Below are 16,719 nucleotides of genomic sequence, written 5' to 3' on the forward strand. Positions count from 1 at the left end.
GGAGATGTCTGTGAGGGAGCCTGTGACAGGGGGTGAGGGGAGCACTCAAGTACTAGCGCGCAGATGCTCTATGCAGATTAAGCTAGTTTTAAAATTAAATTAAATTAAATCAATGCCCAGTCTAAGCTTTGTTCCTGAACAAGCAGAATTTCTGGGATACGTCAACTAATAATGTTCATCCCTATGTGTGTGTAAAAAGTTCCAGTTAAAAAGTTATGTGTGTGTAAAAGTTCCAGTGTCCCTTTCTTTACACGGGAGGGGAAAAAAGATGATCTAACACAGAAGAACTGGCTCTTGCTAAATTCAGTTGTGTGGCCTTCTTTCAGGAGTCCATGTGAGTGCCACTCAAAATCATTTTGTGTGCCACTTTTGGCACCTGTACCAACGGTTGCCTACCCCTGGTCTAAACCGACTGGCAGCAGCTCTCCAAAGTTTCAAGCAGAAGTTTTGTGGAATCCTTGAAAATGCCAGGTATTGAACCTGGGACCTTCTGCATGCAAAGCAGATCCTTGACCACTGAGCTAGAGTTGCATCCATAGCTGTGTGTGGAAGTCTCTTTAGCTACATTGGCAAAAGACACTCAAGATGGAAGAAGGGAAGAAAAAGAGTAAATTGGAAGGTAAGTGAAAGGATATAAAGAATGTGCTCCTCAGGGAGTTCAACTGCTTAGTGCACTTTAGGTCAAACTAAATGTGACAGCAGCAGATCCATAAACCCAGGTACGCCTCAATCACATACTGATTGTATGCCTCAAATCACATATTAAGTGAAGGGGTTCCAATTTTTAGGGACCATATGGTTGAGAGTAGCAACAACCCCTCTTCCTCCTCCTCCTCCCTGACTTCACTTCCAGTACTGCAGCTTGGCCAAGGAGAAGCGGGGAGAACAGAGTTCTCCAGATGTTGTTGACTACAACTCCCATAATCCCCAGTCAAAGACCATTGCAGCTAGGGAGGATTAGAGTTGTTAGTCAACAACTGGTTCCTGTTCCTGAACCAGGCTTTTTAGGGATGGAGGCTAGAGAGCTGAGTCTGATAGAAGTGACAAGGGATGATGTTCTAAACTGTCTGGAAAAACTGAAAGCTAACAAATCACCAGGGCCGGATGGCATCCATCCAAGAGTCCTCAAAGAACTCAAATGTGAAATTGCCGACCTCCTTGCTAAAATATTTAACTTATCCCTGAAATCGGGCTCTGTACCAGAGGACTGGAGAGTAGCAAATGTAACACTGATTTTCAAAAAGGGATCCAGGGGCGATCCGGGAAATTACAGGCCAGTTAGCCTAACGTCCGTTCCAGGCAAATTGATGGAAAGCATCCTCAAGGATAAAATTGTAAAGCACCTAGAAGAACAGGCCCTGCTGGGAGTGAGCCAGCATGGCTTCTGCAAAGGTGAATCTTGCCTCACCAACCTTTTGGAGTTCTTTGAGAGTGTCAACAAGTATGTGGATCAAGGTGATCCAGTTGACATAGTCTACCTGGACTTCCAAAAAGCTTTTGACAAAGTTCCTCATCAAAGACTCCTGAGGAAACTTAGCGGTCATGGGATAAAGGGACAGGTACATGTGTGGATTGCTAACTGGTTGAAAGACAGAAAACAGAGGGTAGGTATAAATGGAGAGTTTTCACAATGGAGGGAAGTAAGAAGTGGGGTCCCCCAGGGATCTGTACTGGGACCGGTGCTTTTTAATTTATTCATAAATGATCTAGAAGCAGGGGTAAGCAGCGATGTGGCCAAATTTGCAGATGATACCAAACTCTTCCGGGTAGTGAAATCTGAAACGGATTGTGAGCAGCTCCAAAAGGATCTCTCCAAACTGGGGGAGTGGGCGACAAAATGGCAAATGCGGTTCAATGTTAGCAAGTGTAAAGTGATGCACATTGGGACGAAAAACCCCAACTTCAAGTATATGCTGATGGGATCTGAGCTGTCGGTGACGGACCAGGAGAGGGATCTTGGGGTTGTGGTTGACAGTTCATTGAAAGTGTCAGTTCAATGTGCGGCAGCTGTGAAAAAGGCAAATTCCATGCTAGGGATCATTAGGAAGGGGATTGAAAATAAAATGGCTAACATTATAATGCCCTTATACAAAACTATGGTGCGACCACACTTGGAGTACTGTGTACAATTCTGGTCACCACATCTTAAAAAGGACATTGTTGAACTGGAGAAGGTACAGAAGAGGGCAACCAAGATGATCAGGGGCCTAGAGCACCTTTCTTATGAGGCAAGACTACAACACCTGGGGCTTTTTAGTTTAGAAAAAAGACGACTGCGGGGAGACATGATAGAGGTCTATAAAATCATGCATGGCGTGGAGAAAGTGGAGAGAGAGAGATTCTTTTCCCTCTCACACAACACTAGAACAAGGGGTCACTCCATGAAATTGATTGCCAGGAGGTCTAGGACCAACAAATGGAAATACTTTTTCACACAACGTGTGATCCACTTGTGGAACTCTCTGCCACAGGATGTGGTGACGGCCAACAACCTGGATGGCTTTAAGAGGGGTTTGGATGACTTCATGGAGAAGAGGTCTATCAATGGCTACTAGTCAGAGGGCTGTGGGCCACCTCCAGCCTCAAGGGCAGGGTACCTCTGAGTACCAGTTGCAGGGGAGTAATGGCAGGAGAGAGGGCACGCCCTCAACTCCTGTCTGTGGCTTCCAGCGGCATCTGGTGGGCCACTGTGCGAAACAGGATGCTGGACTAGATGGGCCTTGAGCCTGATCCAGCAGGGCTGTTCTTATGTTCTTATGTTCTTAACATCTGGGAATCCCTGTAACAGGGAACACTGGTGAGGAGATAAGTCACAGACAGGTTTAACCCCATCTCTCCCTTTTGTTCTAACCCTTCCAGCCCTCGCTTTATGTTTGATTGTGGCACACCTGTGTTTGAACAAACAATCTGCCATGGTCCCATCTAGTTTGGCCCTTAAAGTTTAATGAATAAAGTGCATCAGTTTAATACAGCTGACCTTTTACATTTAAGTTTCAAGTGACACAAACAAATATAGTGAGCTCTTCCTCTCTTGGTATCTGGTTACACTTCCATGGAAAGGAAGGAAACATGGCTTGCCCATGTGCCCTCTCTTGATGCTTGTTGCTGGAGTGCTTTGGAACCTAACCATGGAGAAAGGGCTCCCAAGTCCATGCCAGCAACACATAAATTTGGCATGACCCTGTTTTTTACTTTGGCTCCCAAATGGCCAATAAGCTTATATTCAGGTATATTTGTAATCCATCCACATCTGAATTAATATTAGAACTTATGTCAAAGACACCAAGTGCCCCATACAGATATTCTAAAAATGTAAACAAACTAGAGTTTCTTCACTGACCCAGAGATGGCCTATAGTCTGCTCTGCCCCTGGTCCTCAGCAATGACAGCACTAGCTCAGACAGGTTATTAGCAGTTCTCATTACAGTGTGTGTGTGTTAGTCTGGTTGTAGATAAAGGCTCAATCTCTTTGTAAATAAAGGCAGCTTGGGGAATGACAGTGAACAGATGTTCCAGGAGAATCCTCCCTGCACCCAGTAGTTAATGATGTGAAGTCAGAGGTCATAGGCTTAATTACCCAATGAATTAATGTTGATGAATGGCTATTTCCTCTCTTGTAGTGTGGTTCACATAATCCATGATGCCATGCGCTTACAAAAGGATGCTTTCATGACGGGAAATAAACATACTGGAAAAGATTCCAGCCCCTTGAGACAAACAAGGGACCAGATCTTAAGGTACTTTCTTATTGTTAGTGGAAATTGGAAACCATACGGAGAATGGACTGTATTAACTCTCTAGTGGTCTCTGAATAAATTCCTTGGGGTTAATCACCAACATACTATTTAGAATTCAAAATTTGTTCACTACTTCAAATGAAATTAAACATGTATTCCACATGGATAGTTTTATCAAATTAAAGAGCCAGCATACCTCTTTGTTGGGAGGCATGGGGAAATGTGTTTTATGTCAGTCTCAAATGTGTTTTATGTCAGTCTCATCATTCCCAGCCATTTCTGGGCAAGGTGGTTGAGAAGATGGTAACTGGACAACCCCCTGGTTGAGGCTGATTATATAGGTCTCACTGGATTTAGGCATGATTTTGGGACATATATGACCTTGGTTGTCCTGGTTTAGAACCTACACTGGGAGAGACACACAAGCAGAATGTGGCCCTATTGATCCTCCTAGGCTTCTTACTATTCTTCTGGCCTATCTTTGAGAGTGGGGGCACTGCTTCATGGTGGTTCAACTTCTTCCAGGGGGAAAGGTTCCAGAAGAAGCTATTGGGGAACCTTTGTCCCTTCCCATCAGAATTATCCTACAGGGTTCTGTTTCGCCTCTCATGCTGGTTAACATCTGCATAAAACTGCTGGGAGAGGCTGTCTGGTATGCAATGAGGTTTTAGTCGATGACAGCTAGCTCTATTTCTTTATTCTGCCAGGGCAATTGGGATTCAAGTGGTAGTGTGCTTATATTGTTTTGTTGTTCAATTGTTTTATTCAAACCTGATATATGTTGTATATGTTTGTGAATTCCTATGGAGATTGCTGGCCTCAGAGATACAGAGGAGGAAGTTTCTTAGCCCACCCATCTTCCTCCTACCCAGTTCTTTTCTCATTTTAGCCCCTTTACTCTTCTCATGCTGCCTCAGGGAACTGGCTGGCTGAACTGCCTCTTCACAGGCTTCGGTGCTTTTATGTCTTAATGCTTTGACCCTTTATCCTCCATTTCCTCTTCCTCTGTCCTGTTTTCCAGCTCCTGTTGCCTGTCCCTACCATTCACTGTTTGTCTTTCCCCAAGTGCAGCCTGTGAGCAGGGGAGCTGGCGAGGGATGCCTCATTCCTGGCAGTGAGCAGCATTGCTCTGGGGCTTGCAACAGCTCTTGTGCTCACTACCATGGCCTATTTCCAATATGACCTTGGAGCCTGTTGGTGTGATTTCCAAGCCAGCTGGCATTTTGGGACAAAGTTAGTGAAAAACAAAATACAACAACACCAACACCAAAAAAAGAGAGTCCTGCTTGAAATCATGCCTTTTGGGACCAGGGGAGAGAAGCCTGCACAAAAGTTAATACAATTCCACTAGAGGAAATACTAAAACCTTTGATCTATGTAGCTACTGAACTGTACTTAGTAAGTACCATATTGTGTTCCTGGTGAGTTGGTCCCACAAGGTAATGCTGGAGGACAAGTGCTCCACCCCTTGACTTATGGTGTGCTCCATGTTTTAAATGTCTACATGAAGCCACTGCAAATCATACAGCTTTACCATCCATTTCCAACATGTAAGACTAAGGAGGCAGTGAGATTCTGGACAGTTGTTTGGGGGCAGTATGGTTTGAATAAGGATGAACAATCAGATAAAATTTTATCAATCCAGATAAAACTGAGGTCCTGTGTCTTACAGGTTCTACTGGTCTTGTTGGAAAAATCTTGGCGGGGGTGGGGGAGTTGCACTTGCATTCCCCCTAAATTCTTCACTGCAAGGCCCAGGAACTAGTGGTGGCTCCCATCAACCCTAACTGAAGCTTCCTGAATAACTGTTTAAGTCTTTGGCAAAACTTAGTGCAAAGCCAAATAATCCACACAGCTCCCCTGAGACTGCACCAAAGCAACCATTTAGACCATGCAGTGCTGTGCTGTGTTCACTGCCAGTAAGACTCCTTTATGTAAAATTGAGTCATCTTGAGCCCCAACACCAACTTGGAAGGTGCACATGGAGTGCCGGGAAGAGCTCTAGGGAAAAGCATTGCCTCTGAGCATGCCTGGATGCTCAGTGCCAAGATGGCACTGGAGCTCAACAGGGCTCTATTTCTCTTAAATTCCACCCCCTGGCTCTGAGAAAAGTGCTGTGCTGTGCGAAGATCAGCATGATGGGAAGTCATTTTGAAGATGTTTTGCCAAAATGACCTCCACTTGAAAAACAGTGAAGATAACTGCCCTAAATGATCAATTATGCATTCTGAGAGTTCTCCTCACTCACAGCTGCTGGTAGTAGCAGCTAGGAGGGCCTTCAGTAGTGCACCAGTTATGGAGCCCTTATCCTCCAATGTCTTCGGTATAAACAGGAAATATCATAATGAATGGAACAGAACTAAAAAACCCAAAACCGGAACTGGGTGGGTTGGCAGAATTCTAGTGTCACGTATCTTGTTATTTTTTGTGAACTTTGCTAGCAATCTGCCATTATTCCACTTTCACATTCAAAATTAGACCTACTCATTATTCATTTTTAAAAATCATATTTTACTTTTGATTTCAATGTAGAAATGATCCTCCAAATAAATTAATGATTACATAATATCAAAGACCTGAGCTTTGTTATGAAAGAGGTTGGAAGGAAAAAAGCACTCGTAAAATATGTGACTCCTTCATGAATACAAAAAAAGGTCATCAGGTTGTGAATGACACAACCTGCCAATTAATTTCCAGGACCTTTCCAGAAAAACCAAATGACATTAAAGGATTTTCTGAACACAAGGAGTATGAAGATTGTTAAATAGTTGTGAAATACAGTAGAAGACTGTCAGGTTTGCTCAGCTGTTGAATGTTAAACAAAAGAATCCACATTTCCTTTCACATAAGTTCTTTCCATACAGATCTTTTCCAGTGCTTGGAGCCCAATGCTGAATTACTGGGGAAATAGTGTTAAGCCATTCACTATGTTTTACTGCAATACTACTTCTGCATTTGATAATCAAATTTTTGTTATCAGCAGGTTCTCTTAGTGGTTCTGCTTAGTGTAAGAATTTTATGACAATCAAGCAGATTCTGTTGCTCTATGGTCACTGCAATCCATTAGTTAATCACTGCAATGCTAAGTTTTGTAGTAGTTTTTTAAAAGTAATTATTTGAGGTCAATGAGAAGCTGCTGGTTTCTGCTTTCCAAATCAGACTGAAGCTTTTGCTTCACTATGATTACTTTTCAAACACTATCACCACCGAAATTCAGGTTTCCTTGATTCACTGAGACTAAGCAAAAACAATAAAAAGATTCAACCAAGACTTGAATCAATGTTGTAGAATTGCATCCTGATCCCCATTACAGTTGCTTGATCTGGCAAAATGTTAGAAAGAGACTAGGGATTCTGTGGTCCCAATAAGACACACATTTAAAAATAGATACAATAAACCAACACATTCCCAGAATAAAAAGCCTTTAGTTTAGGATTCCCGTCTAGCCTTCATTGCCCACTAAGTGCAACAATTTCATCATCATGTATATCACACAAACAAAAAGATTTTCCCTCTGCACAGCACACCACCAATGAGGAATTTACTGTCACAGATTGGGCAGAAGGTCAACCATAAAGGAAAACAAGTTCTAGTAAGAACGAATCTGCCTACATTCCTTTCACTATCCCTACAACTGTACCAAATTCAGTTCAAATCAGTTAGGCAGTTCACAAGTTAGCCCAATTGCACCTCAAATAGTCACGTCCACCATCTTGAATCGGGATGGATGACATTATCAACTATGTCACTGAGCCATCCCTGTGTATTGCTCACTACAACTGTACCAAATTTGGTTTAAAGACGGTCCACAGGTTAGCCCACTTGTGCCTCATATGTTTATGCGTCCACCATCTTGGATCAAGGTGGGCGACATCACCACAAACTGTGCCGTTCAGGCAGTGGCGTAACGATAGGGGGGGCAGGGGGGGCACGTGCCCCGGGCGCCACCCCAGCGGGTCACGTGGGGGGCGCCAAGAAGTGGCCTCCTCCCCCGCCGCCCCCCGGATCACTCTGAGTGGCGGCGGGGCCGCGCGTGCAGCGATGTGGCGGTGTTGGGCGGTGGTGAGCGGCGGGCGGCGGCGGGTCGCCCGCCGAGTGCGGCGGTGGCTGGCTGCGGCGATGGGCTGTAGCGCGGCCCAAGTGGCCGCAGATCGCCCGCCAAGGAGGAGTTCAAGCAGAGCGACGCCGAGCCTGTCTTCTGGCCCGGCGTCGCTTCCCAACTGCGCAGGCGCGCCTGCACAGTTCAACTCCCGATACAAAAGAATGAATGAAGTTGTTCAACCTGCAGCTCCCTGGCTCATGCTAGTGCTGAATTCGTGCGTCAAAGGGGAAAGTCCTAGGCTGAAATAACAGTCTGGAATCTCCACACTATCGAACGATCGACTCGTCTTAATTATTTCCTGAAAGAAGGTACAAAATTGGGGTGGGGCCATGGGGCGTCCGGGAAGCCTACGTGCATGCCTGTACGTTTGAATGACCTAGTAAGGGCTCTTGACGGTTTACTGTCTCTTTTTGTTACGGGAGCAGCCTTCGTTCAGTTATTACTCAGTTTTTCTCTCCCACGCCTCAATCAACGAATCTCTTTCTGTCCTCCGTAACGCTTATTTTAGAAATCGATTCCATGAAAATTCACTAGCACATTTAAAAATAAAACTACAAGCACCAAAAACCACAGCGTAGAAACCATTAGTACCTTCCTGGCAGAAAGTTTCTACCAGCGGAGTCTGTGGTGCAATCGGTTAGCATGTTTGGCTGTTAATCGAAAGGTTGGTGGTTCGAGCCCACCCAGGGACGATGTTGATTTTTTAAAATTACTTTAATTTTTTTAATCATTACAAAACCTTCTTGATAAAATTGTTTTAAAAGGCTGATCTAACCTTCTGATGGAATTGCAGGGTCTGTAAAAGAAAGTGCTTTCCTTTTAGTTAAGGAAATACATTCTGGTTTCCATTTCATTTCATTTCCAGTTGCAGGGGAAAAACTAGAGATGCTTTTCATCTGGACTTTGGACACCCACACTGGCTTCCCCCCCATGGGACTCGGGCACGGGCAGGGAGAGACTGTACTGGCTTTACTTAACTTTTTACCAATGTGCTTATTAATCAAGTAAATGGTGCCAAACAACCTGAGCTCTGCAGAGGCTTGACAGGCACAGGATCTCAAATTAGTTCTGGCCACTAGTTCTCCCCTGGGGTGGGAGAGAACACAGAACAGATTGATTTGTTCAGTCTTGCTGGGAAACTTCCTCCCAGCTCCCCTCGCGCTGCCGCTCACTACTGCACCCTTAGGTAGCTGCTGTGCCTGCAGCCAGCAGCCTCTCCTCGAGCGGGCGCCACTGCACGCCCCTAACATCGTTGAGTTTGCTGTGCTGGGGCTGCTGTTCTCTATGCCGAGCTGACTGCTAAGCAGCCGCAATGCTTGCCTGCTGGCAGCTGCTGCTCGGCTTGGAGGAAGTTTCCAATCCCAGCCCAGCAGTAGCATTTGCATGTCCCCTCGGCAAAGGGAGCCTTAGTTTGATATGCTGGGTTGACTCAGACTGTGTGGGGAGGGAGAAGCTGGCAGGTGGGGAGGGACAGTGTGTGTTGTTGGGCGCTCAAAGAGGAAGGTGTCTTCTCTCGGCGGGGTGTGTGCGTGCATGCGTGCACGCACTTAACCTGCACATTTGTTCACAAAGAAACAGTCAATGCATAGAAACTGAGGGCAGAGGTAGTCATAATCCTACTTCCCACTCTGCATTGACTGTCTTTCTGTACGCGGAGTTGCGAACATGTTAGAAGGGGACATGCTGAATTTTAAAGCAGCAGTTGCTCCATAAATGGCTGTTGAATGTTATTGACTATATCTGGAGCAGAGGCTCGGGAAAAATCGAAGGCGCGAGTAAGTTTTTTTTAAAAAAATGTATATATTAGGGTGCAGTATATAGATTGTACACCCTCCAGACATAGTAAGCACATTCATGCATGTGATTATATATTCTTTTCTTTTTGTTTAAAGTTCTGATTTGGGCTTAAGGGTTCCCATTTAAATGAACTCTCTATATTGTAAGGGACTCGGCTGGTGAAATTTTAAGCCTGATTAATACATGCATTCGTTTTAAATAAAAACATGAAATGCTTTTTTGTTAGCCTTGCAGATGTGTCCACAAATTGGCCTGGTTGTGTTGAGCTAGAATCCTAAACACCCTTGCTCGGGGCTAAACTCGGCGCAGGGGGGCACAATTTCAGTGCTTGCCCCGGGTGCCATTTTCCCTAGTTATGCCTCTGTGTTCAGGTGACCCTATGTGTCCCTACAACTGTACCCAATTTGGTTCATATTGGTCCAGGCATTGCAAAGTTGATAGGGGGACACACACACATGCCAGGTGACCTCATAAGGCTACTGGAAAGTAGGCTAATAAAAATGACAACAGTTGTGGATTATAAGATTATAAATGACCACTAATTAAAAATAGTTGGGATGTCACACATAAGACTGCTTGAAGTGACATACAATTACTTGAATACTTCAATTGTTGTTCTGTACTGTTGTATGTATTTATATGCTGGGATGCAATCATGCGATAAACATCCTCACAAGTACAGCATTTGTCTCTGAAGACAAACACTGTAAGTGTGGGGAGCAGGGTTTCAGAATACATCAGCACAGAGGCAGGGTTTCCAAGCACACTCTGTATGCAAGTACAGAGTCCTCTGTTAGACAAGTATAAACCCTGTTCAGGCATTATCTCCAAATACAAAAGGGAAGGAGAAACATGAGTGTGGTATGTCGGCATTACTGTGGACATTCTGTACCAGCCTGAAGTTTGCAGGACCAACATTCAAATGCAACCTCCTGCACCATAGTTCAACCAGGCACAGCCATCAGTCTGAACCCCAATTTGCCTCACGTTGATATTACTTAGTTTGAGTGTACCTACATTTTAAAAACAAATTGTTCTAGTAATAACTAATCTGCCTACTTTCCTTTCACTATCCCTACAACTAGACTAAATTTGGTCCAAACTGGTTAGGCAGTTCACAAGTTAGCCCAGTCGCACCTCAAATGTTCATGTGTTCACCATCTTGAATGGGGGTGGATGACATAATTACAGACCATGCCGTTGAGATGTCCCTGTGTACAACTGTACCGAATTTGATTCAAATAAGTTAGGCAGTCCACAAGTTAGGCCACTTGTGCCTCAAACATTTATGCATCCACCATTTTGAATTAGGATGGATGACATCATCACAAACTATGCCATGACTACACTTCCAGAATATAGCTGAGAGGTGCTTCATGGAGCAATACGACTTGCATGAATGAACTTATAGGCAAACAAGGAATGAAATAAAGTTCGACTGACTAGAGTTCATTTCTAAAGTTACAATGCAAATATAATGCCAAAGAGCAAGATGCTTTTAATAATAATTATTATTATTATTTTAAAAATTACTTACAGGAAATTGAAAAATATTTGGTTTATTTGCTTCTGAAAATATAATTGAAAGTATTTAAAGCAGAGCATCAAACATTCTGAGGTCCTGGAGGAAACAGAACATGGCCTGGTGAGCTTACCAAACTGATGGAAATTTGTTGTGGACTGGTCTGTATATTTTATCAAAGCTAATGAGTTACTAACCCATTGGCCATTGCACTACAGTGATCAGGAGCTTGAGGAGGGACAATGAGATACGAAGAACAAGTTGTCTGCATGAGATTTGGAATTACTGTGAATGGTTCTTTCTACACCTCTATGGAGGTCATGCTTAATGATGGGCTGTCTTCCTCAGCTCGCTCCATTAGAGCTGGTTTCAAGGTAGAATGATCAGGTGACTAGCTAAGTTATCTATCCTCTTTACCCAGCAGGCAGTGAGAGCAGGACCCTCCCAGTTCCGAATTGTTGCAGCTTCCAGACAGAAGTATATTATAGAATAGAAGTATGTTATAGAAAGGAAAGAAAGATTACTGGATGAATATGAAATAAGCAGCAAGAAGCAGCAAGAAGCAGCAGCAAGAAGTAGCAAGAAGCAGCAAGAAGCAATGAATCATCTAAATTGATCCATGGTGAGCCACATGACCTCTGTGCACTGTATAGAAAGAACTAGTCATGGAAAGTCTGTTTTTCTCTCACACTGTAGGAGGCAATGCTTAACTATGGGACATACCAGAGTGGTAACGCATGGGAGGGATTGGACCACAGTGAAATTACCTGCTGAAGTACTGTGGCCCTGAAGGCAGCCTATGAGGAAAGGTAGGTGTTTATTTTATAATGTTTGATGAAAGGTGAAATGGAGGACGAGGTAACCATCCTGCATATCTCGGGCAGCAGGCCATGCGCAGAGAAGGCAGCCAGAGTAGAGGTGCAGCGTGTGGAATGTGCGGTGATAGCCTGTGAAACCAGAAGGGATGATTTCTCATATGCCATGGCAATACATGCTCTAATCCAACATCAGCGTGGTGTAGTGGTTAGAGTGCTGGACTAGGACCCGGGAGACCCGAGTTTAACTCCCCATTCAGCCACGACACTAGCTGGGTGACTCTGGGCCTGTCGCTTCTCTCTCAGCCTAACCTACTTCACAGGGTTGTTGTGAGGAGAAACTCAAGTATGTAGTACACCGCTCCGGGCTCCTTGGAGGAAGAGCGGGATATACAATGTAAATAACAACAACATCTGAGAGAGCCTTTGACACTTTGAAACCAAGGATGCAGGTTGGGAAGGAGACAAAGAGGCAATGCAGGGTAGAAGGAGACGGAGTCTAATTTATGGAACTATTTGGTTCTGCTTATGTATATGCAGAGTAGGGATGAGCGCAGGGGGTTTCTTTAAGGGGCAGGGGAGGTGCTGCCTACCTGCCAACCTCCACCCCACCGCTTTTCCCTGCCAGCGCTCTCACAAAAAGCAGGCATGTCGGGCTGCAGCGTGCCTCCCTGCAGCCCCAGTCAGCGTTACCACGCAAGCATTTGAATGGTGATGCTGACCAGGGCTGCAGGGAGACACGCTGCAGCCTCGGGCACCCTCTTTTTGCAAGAGCGCGGGGACAGCGGGGCAGGGCTGGCAGCGTCTCCCCTGTCCCTTAAAGCATCCCCCCGCCCTCTGAACCAGCTCGAACACCAATTAACAGAACTGATTCAGCACTCCTAGAATGAAGCACCCAACAGTTCCATGCATATCCCTAATGTAGAGTGTTCTGTAAACATCAAGCTTATGCCAGGTTCTCTCCTTAGGAAGGGAAGGGGATGAACAGAAGATCTGAATGGCAGGCACTGAGAGAGATCCAGTTGGCAGGGACTAGAGAGAGGGCCTTTTTGGTTGTGGCCCCCAGCTCTGGAATGCCCTCCCTGTAGAGGGCGCCATGCTCCCCCCCCCCATGTTTTTTTTTTAAAACCCCGAACACATCTTTTAAAAGAGGCTTTTTAATGTTTCACCAGTTGCTTATATCTGGTAGGTTCTTTAGTTTTTACAATTCTTAGTGGGGGTTTTTAAAAAACACTTTTAATTTGAAATTTTAAAATCTGTAATTCTGTTTGTGGTTTTAGCTTGTATTTTTAACTTGTTTAGCTTAATTTGGTTAATTTTATTAGTCTGATTTTACATTGTAACTATTTTATGAATGATGTGATCTGTCCCAAGCAGTAGTGCACTGGAGGGGCGGGGTATAAATATTTTAAATAACATTAAATAAAGGACAGAAGAATAATGTCTTGGGAATGGTGGAAAATAGACTTGGCCTTGGGTATGGTCGGTTTTTAGAACAACTTTATCCATTTGGAAGATGCATAGTTTTTTGCGCACTGAGAGTGTACCTAACTCTGAGATCCTATGCATGGATATTATGGTGTCAAGGAAAAGGACCTTGCAGGAGAGAAGCTAAAGTGAAATGGAACACAGAGGCTCAAATGAGGTGTGTCTGAGCACGTTAAGGACTGTACTGAGTTTCCAGGTTGGGGCAGCAATATTAGAGGCTCCTCATAGGAAATGGCTAATGTGACGGTGCAGTGAGGAAGGGTTTGAGAGCCTAATGTCATCAGTATGCTGATGATACCCAGTCCTGCCTATCATTTAAGTCAGCTAATATTAGGGAGGCAGTGGATGTCCTGAACTGGTATCTGGAGTCTGTTCTGGATTGGATGGGGGCAAACAAACAAACTTAATCCAGATAAAACAAGTGCTCTGGGCTGGTAAAACTGCTGAGGCAGATCTGGTCCTGGAGGAAAACACAAACACGCTGAAAGACCAAGTTTGCAGTTTGGGCCCAATGCTATCCTTGTGAGGTGGCAGTATGCGGGTGTGCCTTTTACCAGCTGTGGCTGGACGCCAGCTGTGAACCTAGTTGGAGACGTCAGACCTGACCTTAGTCAGTCATGCACTGGTAACATCCAGACCGGAATACTGCAATGTCCTCAATGTGGAGTTGCTGTTGAAGACGGTTTGGAAGCTTCAGCAGATCCAGAATGCTGCTGCAAGGTCCAGAATGCTGTTGCAAGGATGCTTGTGGGTGCTAGTTGGTCTTTGAGAATTATACCTATCCTGCAGCAGCTTCACTGGTTGTCAGTTTGCTTCTTGGCCCGATTCAAAGTGCGGGTCTTGACCAAGCCCTATGCAGCTTGGAGCAGGGGTATCTGTCGGACCATACAAATTTGCCAGGGCTCTTCATTCATCAGCTCGAGCCCTGCTTGCATGCCCACCCCTTCCACCCACTGACTGAGATTCGGCTGGCGGGGACCAGAGACAGGGCTTTCTTGGTTGTGGCCCCTTGGCTATGGAATGCCCACCCAGAAGAACTTCGCCACTCTCCCTCCCTTAGGGTTTTTGAAAAAGATATCAAAACCCATTTGTTTAGAGAGGCTTTTAAAGATAAATTAATTAGTGTCAATCATATATATTAGGTCACTCAACTAGATGAGGTTATACTATATAAACTGAAACCAAAATCCAACCATGGAAAAAACTATTAAGACTGTCAAGGGGAAACTGAAGATTCTGTGAAGACTTGTGCCTTAGTGAAGGAAAGACTCCAAATTTTATATATATATATATATATATGAAAGACTCCATATTTTATATATATATATATATATATATATATATATATATATATATAATCTTTGCTATGCAACTCCATAAGGAAAGACTCCATATGGACTATATATATTAAATAAGCTCCTTGCTATGCAACACCATAAGAATGGAAAACAGTATGGATCCAAACAGCTGTTTCTCCTCTGTTTATTGATTAAGCATCTGCAGTAGTACTTAACTATTACAGACCACTTCACATTTTATTGTGTACTATAAACATTAATGATCACAGCACCCACATGCAATAAGCAATTACTATTTTGGTTTTGTAATGATTAATCAATGACCATTGCAATGATCTTATATGCACAATCTATGGAATTTCTTTGACTTGCAGAATAATTGTAAATTTCAGCATGGTTCTTTTCAAAATAAATTCTATTGTTTAAAATAGAATTTGCTTCCTGATAAACATTATACTAACTAACTAGGCCGAGTGCAGAGCATCTGCAGCTCTAGTTCTCTCCCCACCATAGCCGTTTTCACTGCCCACCCACCACCGCCATTTTCACCTGCCTGTCTGCTGCCATCATTGTTTTCTTTTCCCCCTCACCTGCAAGCCTGTCCAGTGCCATCACTTTCCTCTCCCCCTGCTGGCAGTTCGCTCATGAACTCTCGCGAGAGTTGCCATGTACAGGATTTGCGAAGGGTACGCCTTAGAAAAATATATTGTAACTAGCTTGGCTGGGCGCAGAGCATCTGAGCTTCTAGCCACCTGTCCGCCCCGCCTCCTCCACCACCACCCACCTGCTGCTGCCGTTTCCCCACACACCCGCCATTTTCTCTCCCCGCCCACCGGCTTCTTCCTTTCCCCACCCACCTGCTCCTTCCTCTCCCCGCTGTTTCCTATCCTTGCCTGCCCGCCAGCTTCCTCCTCCCCGCCTGCTGTTTTTTTCCTCACCAGCTATCTTCCACCCACCTTCACCGTGTTGTCACAGTGGCTGTTAACTGCTGCCACCATTTCACCCCCACATCCGTCCCATGGCTATCCGGCAGCTCTCCAATCTCTCGTAAGGGCTGCCACATATAGGATTAGCCAGGGGTGCATCTTAGAGAATAATAAGGCGGCCACACTACCTGAGACAGTATGAATACTACAATGATATCTTTAATTCTTCTTTAGTTATCCTAGACCCTTGGAAAGGGCCAGATAATTAAAGTACCAAATCCAGTCAATAACATCTGGTAGACAGTGTGTAAATAGCATATTAATGTTAGTCACCCCATCATCACCATCTCCTCCTCTTCCTCCTTCTCCTCCTCCACCAGGCATTTGCCCTTTAATTTAAGTGGGTTTTTTGTTTTTCTATTAAATCTTTAAATAAACAAACAAACAAACAAAAACAAACAAAAGCTTTATATGTTAGCCGCCCCATAACAAATTGTTTTCTGAGTGGCTCACAATAATAAAAAAATCCACATACATATCCAATAAATACACATAACGTAGATCAAATCACAGACAAAAAAAAAAATATAGAACCATTTTAAAACTTGTTTTCCCCCCCATCAATTTTAAGAAGCCTGAGTGAAGAGAAACATCTTCACTAACATCTAAAAGAACAAAATTATGGGTCCAGGCAAACCTCACCAATGAGGCTGTTCCATATATTGGGTGCGACCACTGAAAATGTAGTCTAGTATGCTTAGGATTGCAGTCTTAGGCTTGCATATGAAAGTACTTTCCCTATCAGACATTCATTAGACTCAAACAATATTCAAATCAACCAATGCAATGCTGTATTTGTCCTTCATCCAACATGAGATATTTTAACCTGCTAGACCATTTTGCCTGGAATCCTCCATGACAAGCTGCAGTAGATGCATCAGCAAGATGGCTGCTAAGATAATATGTGCAGAGATAAAGAGTTCCCTTGCTGCTTGTTAATACTTACACTTTCATACACTGTCTTAGTCTGCATT

General features: G+C 44.2%; 1 protein-coding gene and 1 non-coding gene across 2 annotated transcripts in view; one reads left to right on the top strand and one right to left on the bottom strand.

The window, feature by feature from the left end:
- GRK5 (G protein-coupled receptor kinase 5) overlaps nucleotides 1-16,719 on the bottom strand; it is a 252,331-nt gene that overhangs the window by 167,179 nt on the left and 68,433 nt on the right. The gene's annotated exons all lie outside the window — the stretch shown is intronic.
- Nucleotides 8,460-8,531, top strand: TRNAN-GUU (transfer RNA asparagine (anticodon GUU)). The gene has a single exon. It is a non-coding gene; the product is annotated as a tRNA-Asn (tRNA).

The sequence above is a fragment of the Hemicordylus capensis genome, chromosome 3, assembly GCF_027244095.1.
Source record: "Hemicordylus capensis ecotype Gifberg chromosome 3, rHemCap1.1.pri, whole genome shotgun sequence".
Lineage (NCBI taxonomy): Eukaryota > Metazoa > Chordata > Lepidosauria > Squamata > Cordylidae > Hemicordylus > Hemicordylus capensis.